The 6,808-nt window shown below is 37.6% G+C and overlaps 1 long non-coding RNA gene across 1 annotated transcript; it reads right to left on the bottom strand.

Moving 5' to 3' along the window:
- Positions 1-906: 906 nt before the first annotated feature.
- LOC131599441 (uncharacterized) lies at positions 907-1,729 on the bottom strand. The gene is made up of 3 exons (XR_009282773.1): positions 1,595-1,729; positions 1,122-1,335; positions 907-1,004 (listed from the first exon to the last, which is right to left on the bottom strand). It is a non-coding gene; the product is annotated as an uncharacterized LOC131599441 (long non-coding RNA).
- Between the last annotated feature and the right edge of the window lie 5,079 nt (positions 1,730-6,808).

The following is a 6,808-nucleotide window of genomic DNA, read 5'->3' as shown; positions in this document are numbered from 1 at the left end:
TTGATTAGTGGATTAAATCCTCAGTTGAGGTAAATCACTTTAAGGGGGTGGACTGGAGTAGTTTGATTTACAAAGAACCAGGATAAAAATATCTGTGTGATTGTTTTTTATCCTCCAAGTTTTTAAGAAACCCTTATTCAATCCCCCCTTTATAAGTGTTTTTCTATCCTTCATTTTGGTCATACTTCTTCAATAAGTTCTGCATTCATTCTCAAGGTGTTCTCAAACATGTTCATTACTAATAATACGAGTAAATTAGTGTTTGAACATTAAAGTTGAGGTTTCTGTCAAAATTGGAAGATTATGGTGGGGTGCCTATTCAAGTTTCCTAATGGCATCAAAGATTTGAGATTCATGGTTTACCAAGAGTTAATTCCAAGCGAAGGCATTAAATTCACTCGTCCTTAATCCAACATTTTTCATATTCACCCAAAATTCAAAGTTCAAATACATTCAAATTGTCATCATCATTCAAAGTTCATCTTCAGACAAGGTTATCTTCAAAAAGTGGTTTGTGCCAAACAAAGCTTATCATTCAACCACAAGTTACAAATACAAAGAGGAAAATATTTGAAAGTCAACATTCATATGAAAAGTCAAACTATTCAAATTCCATCATTATGTATCCATTACATTTCAAGTCACATCACAAAGTCAAAGTTCCAAAATCCATTACACAATTCATACTACATCATATTCCACGTTCATTACATCACAAAGAAAAAGAACCATTACAAACTATATTACATCATCATTCTTCGCGAGTCAGTGTTCTAATCCTAAGGGCTCTCATACAAAGTCATAGACCCTAAAATCCTAATTTACACATCAATGTTCTTCAAGTTTCATTTTGCTTTCGCCATCCTCATTCCACCATACCAACCCTACTATGACCAAACACCCCACCATACCAACCCTACTATGACCAAACACCAAGCTCCATGTTACACCATATGCTAATCAAGATTGGCAACTTACTAGTCCTACACCAAACAGCTTCAAACCTACAAAAATCCAGCAAAAGCACAAAGTCAGCCCATTCATTCAATCAAAACTCACATCCTAACATAATTCCACAAACAGAAAAGTCATACTCTTGTGCCAAAATACAAAATCTATACCTTTAGCCTAATTCAGATTTCATCTCGAACCCATAAGTTTACAAAAGAACTGTTAGTTTTACATTTCTGGCAGAGCTAGCATTCAAATGACTTGCCTATTTTATTCCACCTTCATATCCCCCCACTTCCCTCGAGGTTCATCTTCATGCCTTCACCATGATCGTCATGTGTTCTCGAAACAATGCGCCATGATAAAGCTCTTGAATACTCCAACCTGCATCACAAAAGAATAGATTGGCATAAATTACAATCAGACCAAAAACAACAATGAAGCAAGTTCAAAACCATCCAAATTAAACACACATTATCTCGCAGCCAGCGCCACCTGCATAACTTAGAGGGAAATATCTCAATCTAGAAAAAAGGAACAATATCATCCCAATACCAGGCTCACGAAAATTCGCATCTGTCAGCATCATACGTAATATACTTCCAGTCATTCACACATGAAATAGACAATTACTTGGACTTACATCATCAGCTGATCGGCACAGCAAAACCAGTTGAAACAGTTCACAGGAGAAGGTGCTCAAACCGACCTGTCAGCTAGCGCCATGTGCGGTCCAGTTTAGTTCATCACATAACAGAAGGTGCTGGACATATTAATGGCCCTGCAACACATACAAAAACATGTTCAGCACACTTCAATCGCATTCAATCATCCAGTTTTGAACTTGCATCAACACCGAAAAAAGACGACTAAAAAACTAGGCGTTACGTCATTGGGCCCATCAGCTCCCATATATTAATTTCACTAACAGATTCTCACATTAACTAACTTCCCAACATTCAGAAGCAGACTAACATCAATAACAGAATCCATAACAAACTTTCCCCACTCACATCACTAACCCAAACTCACTGAGTCACTCACTTGAGTCCATCCCAACTAACTCTCCTAATCACTAACAAACCAATCCAATTGAATGTAACCAACCTCCAACATCCTCACTCTCCCTATAACAGAATCATAACCACCCATAACTAACTCTCTAATCTCCCATTATAACTCACCTATCACCTCTCATCACATCGCTCCACAACTCTCAATTCACCACGCCATTTTTCCTCTCCACGTACACACACCTTCATTCCACACACGCCATTGTTAACTTTCTTCTTCATCCCTCACTTCTCAATTCTCTCTCAATCTTCTCTACAACTCTCCAACCTTCATCTTCTATCTCCTTCCATCCTCTCCAAATCCCAACCTCCTTCTACTATACGCTCACACTTCGGAAGCCATTGGAGTTTCTCATTGAATCTCCAATTGGTTGAGCTTCAGCCACTTCCTCAACTCACAAGCTCTCACATAGCAAACGTCAATCTCCATTCAACAACACACTCATTAGAAGAACTAAAGAAGAAGAAAAGAAGAAGAAGATTGAACTAAAGGGATTAAGAGTATTCGCACCTGAAATTGAAGCATCTTCTCTCGTCCTCATCTGCGTTTATTCCGCGCTAACACCATTTGGATTCTCCCCTCCGATTTTCTCTTCAATCTGTGTGTTCTTTACCTCCAGGTATGCTTCTGAATCTTCACTATTCTTCATACGCCGAATGTTTCCTCGTGTAATGTTGAGATTAGGATCCTGAGGTTTTTGTGTTCAATCGATGGGGAATTTAGGGTCTAATTTGAGTAAATCTAGATTGAGAACAAATTTGGGGAATTAAGAGATGAGAGACGTGAGGAGGAGCGTTTGCTTCGTCCATTTGTGTTAGCGACGAGGATATTGCGGCCGGAGAAGGAGAGTTCTCCGCCGCGCCGTTCGTTGCGAGAGTGAGGAGAAAGAGTCTGAGGAAAACAAATGGGACGTGAAGGGTCACAACATAACCCTAATCCCATTTTTTCTTTTTCTTTAATTCTTCATCTATTTTCTTTTTATCACATTTAAAATTCTGAAAATAAAATCTAATGGATCAACACCTTGGGCCTTGCATTCCCGAAATTGCTGTCTACACACAGCTTGGCCCAAGGCACCTTTTTGTTGTCTTTTTTGACATAGGAACTGTGATACAAAAAAACTTCTTGTGCCAACTCTGGCTGGGCCTTAGCGCCCAAAATACTATATAGACCACCATTTTCACATAAACCCCCTGACTCTAAAAAAAACATTTAGATTTTGATTTCTTTTTAGATTTTTTTTCTGGATTTTTTTAGATATTAAAAGCATATAAAAATCATAATTTTCTCATTAAATTTTTAGATAATAACAACATTTAGAATCATAATTGTTGTTCGATTTTTAGGTAATAAAAAATGAAATAGAAAACAATAAAAAAAATACCAGTTTAGGCTTATTAGAATTTAGGCTTTTTTTTAATACAATTTGGGCTTGGATTAGATTCCCCTTAACACTTAAAAAACTCATAAAAATAGTAGTATTTTTTAGACTAATTTTTGGATCACTTCTTTTATTCCTTTATACCATTTCCATGTTATTTTTTTGTATAATTGTTGTGTGAATTTGTTGCTTAGCTTTTGGCCATATTTTTGGCCTATGTTGACATCATTTGTATGCTTCTTTTAGGATCTATCCCATTACCATGTCAACTTTAGGTAGGTATTCCTTTGTACATAAACAACAACAATTAGGCTAGTATAATAGGATAGTCTCCCCTTATTCATTTCTTTTTCTTTTTCGACTTTAAAACATTTAATCAATAAAGAGGTGAATCACACTTTACTAATAGTGGGAGAGAAATGAGTGGGATTCATTCCCTAATCTGTTTCTCAATCACTTAGTGGGAGAGAAATGAGTGGGATTTATTCCCTAATCTATTTCTCAATCACTATATAATGGGAGAGAAGTGAGTGGGATTCATTCCCTAATCTGTTTCTCTACCATTATACACTTTTATGTGATTCAAATCGCAAAACAATTCCCTTAAAAAATACTCAACCAAAAACACTTAAAACACCTAATAATGGTTCAAAATTAAAACAAAGTGGAAAGATGATGAGTGACCCCGTAGTGGGAATTGTTCATCATCCTTCTACAATTAAAAAACACAAACCAAATCCTTTCTTTTTCTTTTGCCTCGTAGGCATCTAAGGGCATTGTTATTTCTGCTCGATCGCATCGTAGGTTGTCCCCTTATGCAAGAGCGCGAACGTTAACTCTGCCCAACTAAAAAACACAAAAACAAACAAAAACATGTGAGCCAAACTACGACGCTCTGATTCCTGAAAGGGATACGTAGGCATCAAGTCGCGGGGCTTGAACGAGCACATTTGTAAATATTCCTTATTTTCCCCGTATTTCTTTTGCATGCATTCGCATTAGGCTTAGACATAGTACACACCCTTTAGATAGAAACACCCTTTAGAAACGATGGGTGTGAGAGGTGCTAGTACCTTCCCCTTACGTAACCGACTCCCGTACCTAGTTCTCTAGTCGAAAGACCTTGTTCTTATTTGTTTTAAGTTTGTTGGCGTTCCTTTCCTTTTAGGATAGATATGTTAGTGGCGACTCTATTGTTCATTTTTTGGGAGCGTGCGACAGCTGGCGACTCTGCTGGGACGTTATACCTATTGCTGGTCCGTACTTAGCGAGTCAATCCTAGCCTTTGTTTGTTTCGTTTATTGGGTGTTTCTTTGTATATATATATATATGCTTGCATATCATGTTTATTTTCTGCTTGCATATCATATTTACTTTCTCGCATTTTGGACCATACTACTGGGCCCCTGTGGGGGTCACATATTTTTCATGTTTGCAGGTGGGGCGGGATGTTCTATGAGGTAACAGGCCCAATACCCCGCCCAGAGTTGACACATAGGATACCTAGGATAGAGTGGATAGTCATGACGCCAACAGAATATCAGGTTCTGTTGATTGTGATCATGAGACCCACGACCAGTCGAGGTTCAAATGAGATACCATCGTTGGCATGTATTTGCAACGATGATGGTGTTTCATGAGAACTGTTAACGTTGGAGACCTTTTTGACCTACCTTATACTAGACCATACCTGTGAGGTTGAGATGGGACAGGAAAACATTGGCTCCTGTAGCAACCTGCCCTAAAAAATTTAGATTTTTAGAGTCGCCACCTATTCTACTAGGGCGAATAGGAAACCCTATGCAGTTAAGAGAATTCCGGGTAAGTTATTATATTCGGGTCGAGGGAAGGTGTTAGGCACCCTTAACCATTTCCTAAGGTTTTAAATTTAAGGCAAATGTTTATGGCTAAAGATGTTAAGTTTTAGGGTTTATAGCTAATGAAATGAATAGGGTGAAAAGTGAGATTTTGGGGAAGGGGACTCGCCTTGGTTATCCAAGTGCCTACGTACCTTCTTATGGAGGATCAGAGTCTACGTAGTTCGGGGCAGGGTTGTACGCCTTAGAATTGATATGAGGTGGTTTGGAGGTATTTTGAATTACCTTATCGTAGTTTTGAAAATCCGTAGTTTAAAGATGACAATGTGTTTTAAATGTAGCGTACAACCCTGATTTTAATATGTTCTATTAATCGCGATGATTAATAGGTTTAATCACCATAATTAACAGATTTAATAAAAAATTTGCTAATTATTCTAAACGATAGATTCGATTATCGCCACTAGCAAATAAATGTATTTTAAATTAGATTATTAATTGTTTAAAATAAAATAATTTTATTATTAACCATCGCAATCGATTAATTCAATTAAAATGGTATGGACAATCCGGTTTGTAATGACCAATTTTACCACAATTGAAACAAGGACCTTTGGACTTTCCCTTGTTATTCTCATCTTGTTTGTACTTGTTGAATTGTTTCCTATAGTTGATCAAGCTTTTATCGGAGCGTTTTGCTCCATTTTTCCTTATGTATTTGTTGTACCTTCGCACAAACAGTCCCATTTCCTCATCATCCGAGTCTTCCTCATCACTAGTATCACTATCCTCTTGCTCTTGCTTTGAGGTCTTGAAGCTTGAAGCCTTTAGAGCTATTGACTTCTTCTCTACCTCTTTCTCCATGTTCTTATCTTTCTTTCCCCTTTTCTCATGCATGTCAAGGCATTTAAGATGTTGCTCATGTTCTTCAAGTTTACCAAAGAGAGTGGTGAGGTCTAAGGTATTTAGATCATTTGCTTCCTTTATGGCTGTAACCTTGGGTTGCCATTCCCTGTTTAAACATCTTAAAATTTTGTTAGTAGCGCTTGCATTGGAAACAGGTCTATCAAGAGAGTTTAAACGATTTTTAAGATGCACGAATCTCTTTTGCATGTTTTCGATGGATTCACCATCTTCCATATGAAAGAGTTCAAATTCTTGAGTTAACGTATTGATTCTAGCTAGTTTGATATCATCCGTTCCCTCATGGGCAACTTGCAATGTGTCCCACATAGCTTTAGCGGATCTACAATGGCAAACACGATAGTATTCATCAACTCCTAGAGCTGATATTAGAATGTTTCTCGCTTTCCAATCGTATCCGTATCTCTTTTCATCTTCAGCATCTCAAGTATTTTCTGGTTTAGGAACGACAGCACCAGCTGCATTTGTCATGGTAATTTGAAAAGGACCATTAACAATTGTTGTCCAAATGTTCCTATCAATGGCATTGATATGCACGCACATACAATCCTTCCAATGGCCATAGTTTTCACCGTTGAAAACTGGAGCTCTATTATGAGCCCCTTTAGGTCCAGAAGCCATCTTTCCAATAAGTGTTTCACGTAGCACGGAATAAACCAGA

Source organism: Vicia villosa, linkage group LG4 (genome assembly GCF_029867415.1).
Source record: "Vicia villosa cultivar HV-30 ecotype Madison, WI linkage group LG4, Vvil1.0, whole genome shotgun sequence".
Taxonomy (NCBI): Eukaryota; Viridiplantae; Streptophyta; class Magnoliopsida; order Fabales; family Fabaceae; genus Vicia; species Vicia villosa.
Note: the sequence above shows the minus strand (reverse complement) of the source record. Positions and strands in the feature narration are given on the sequence as shown.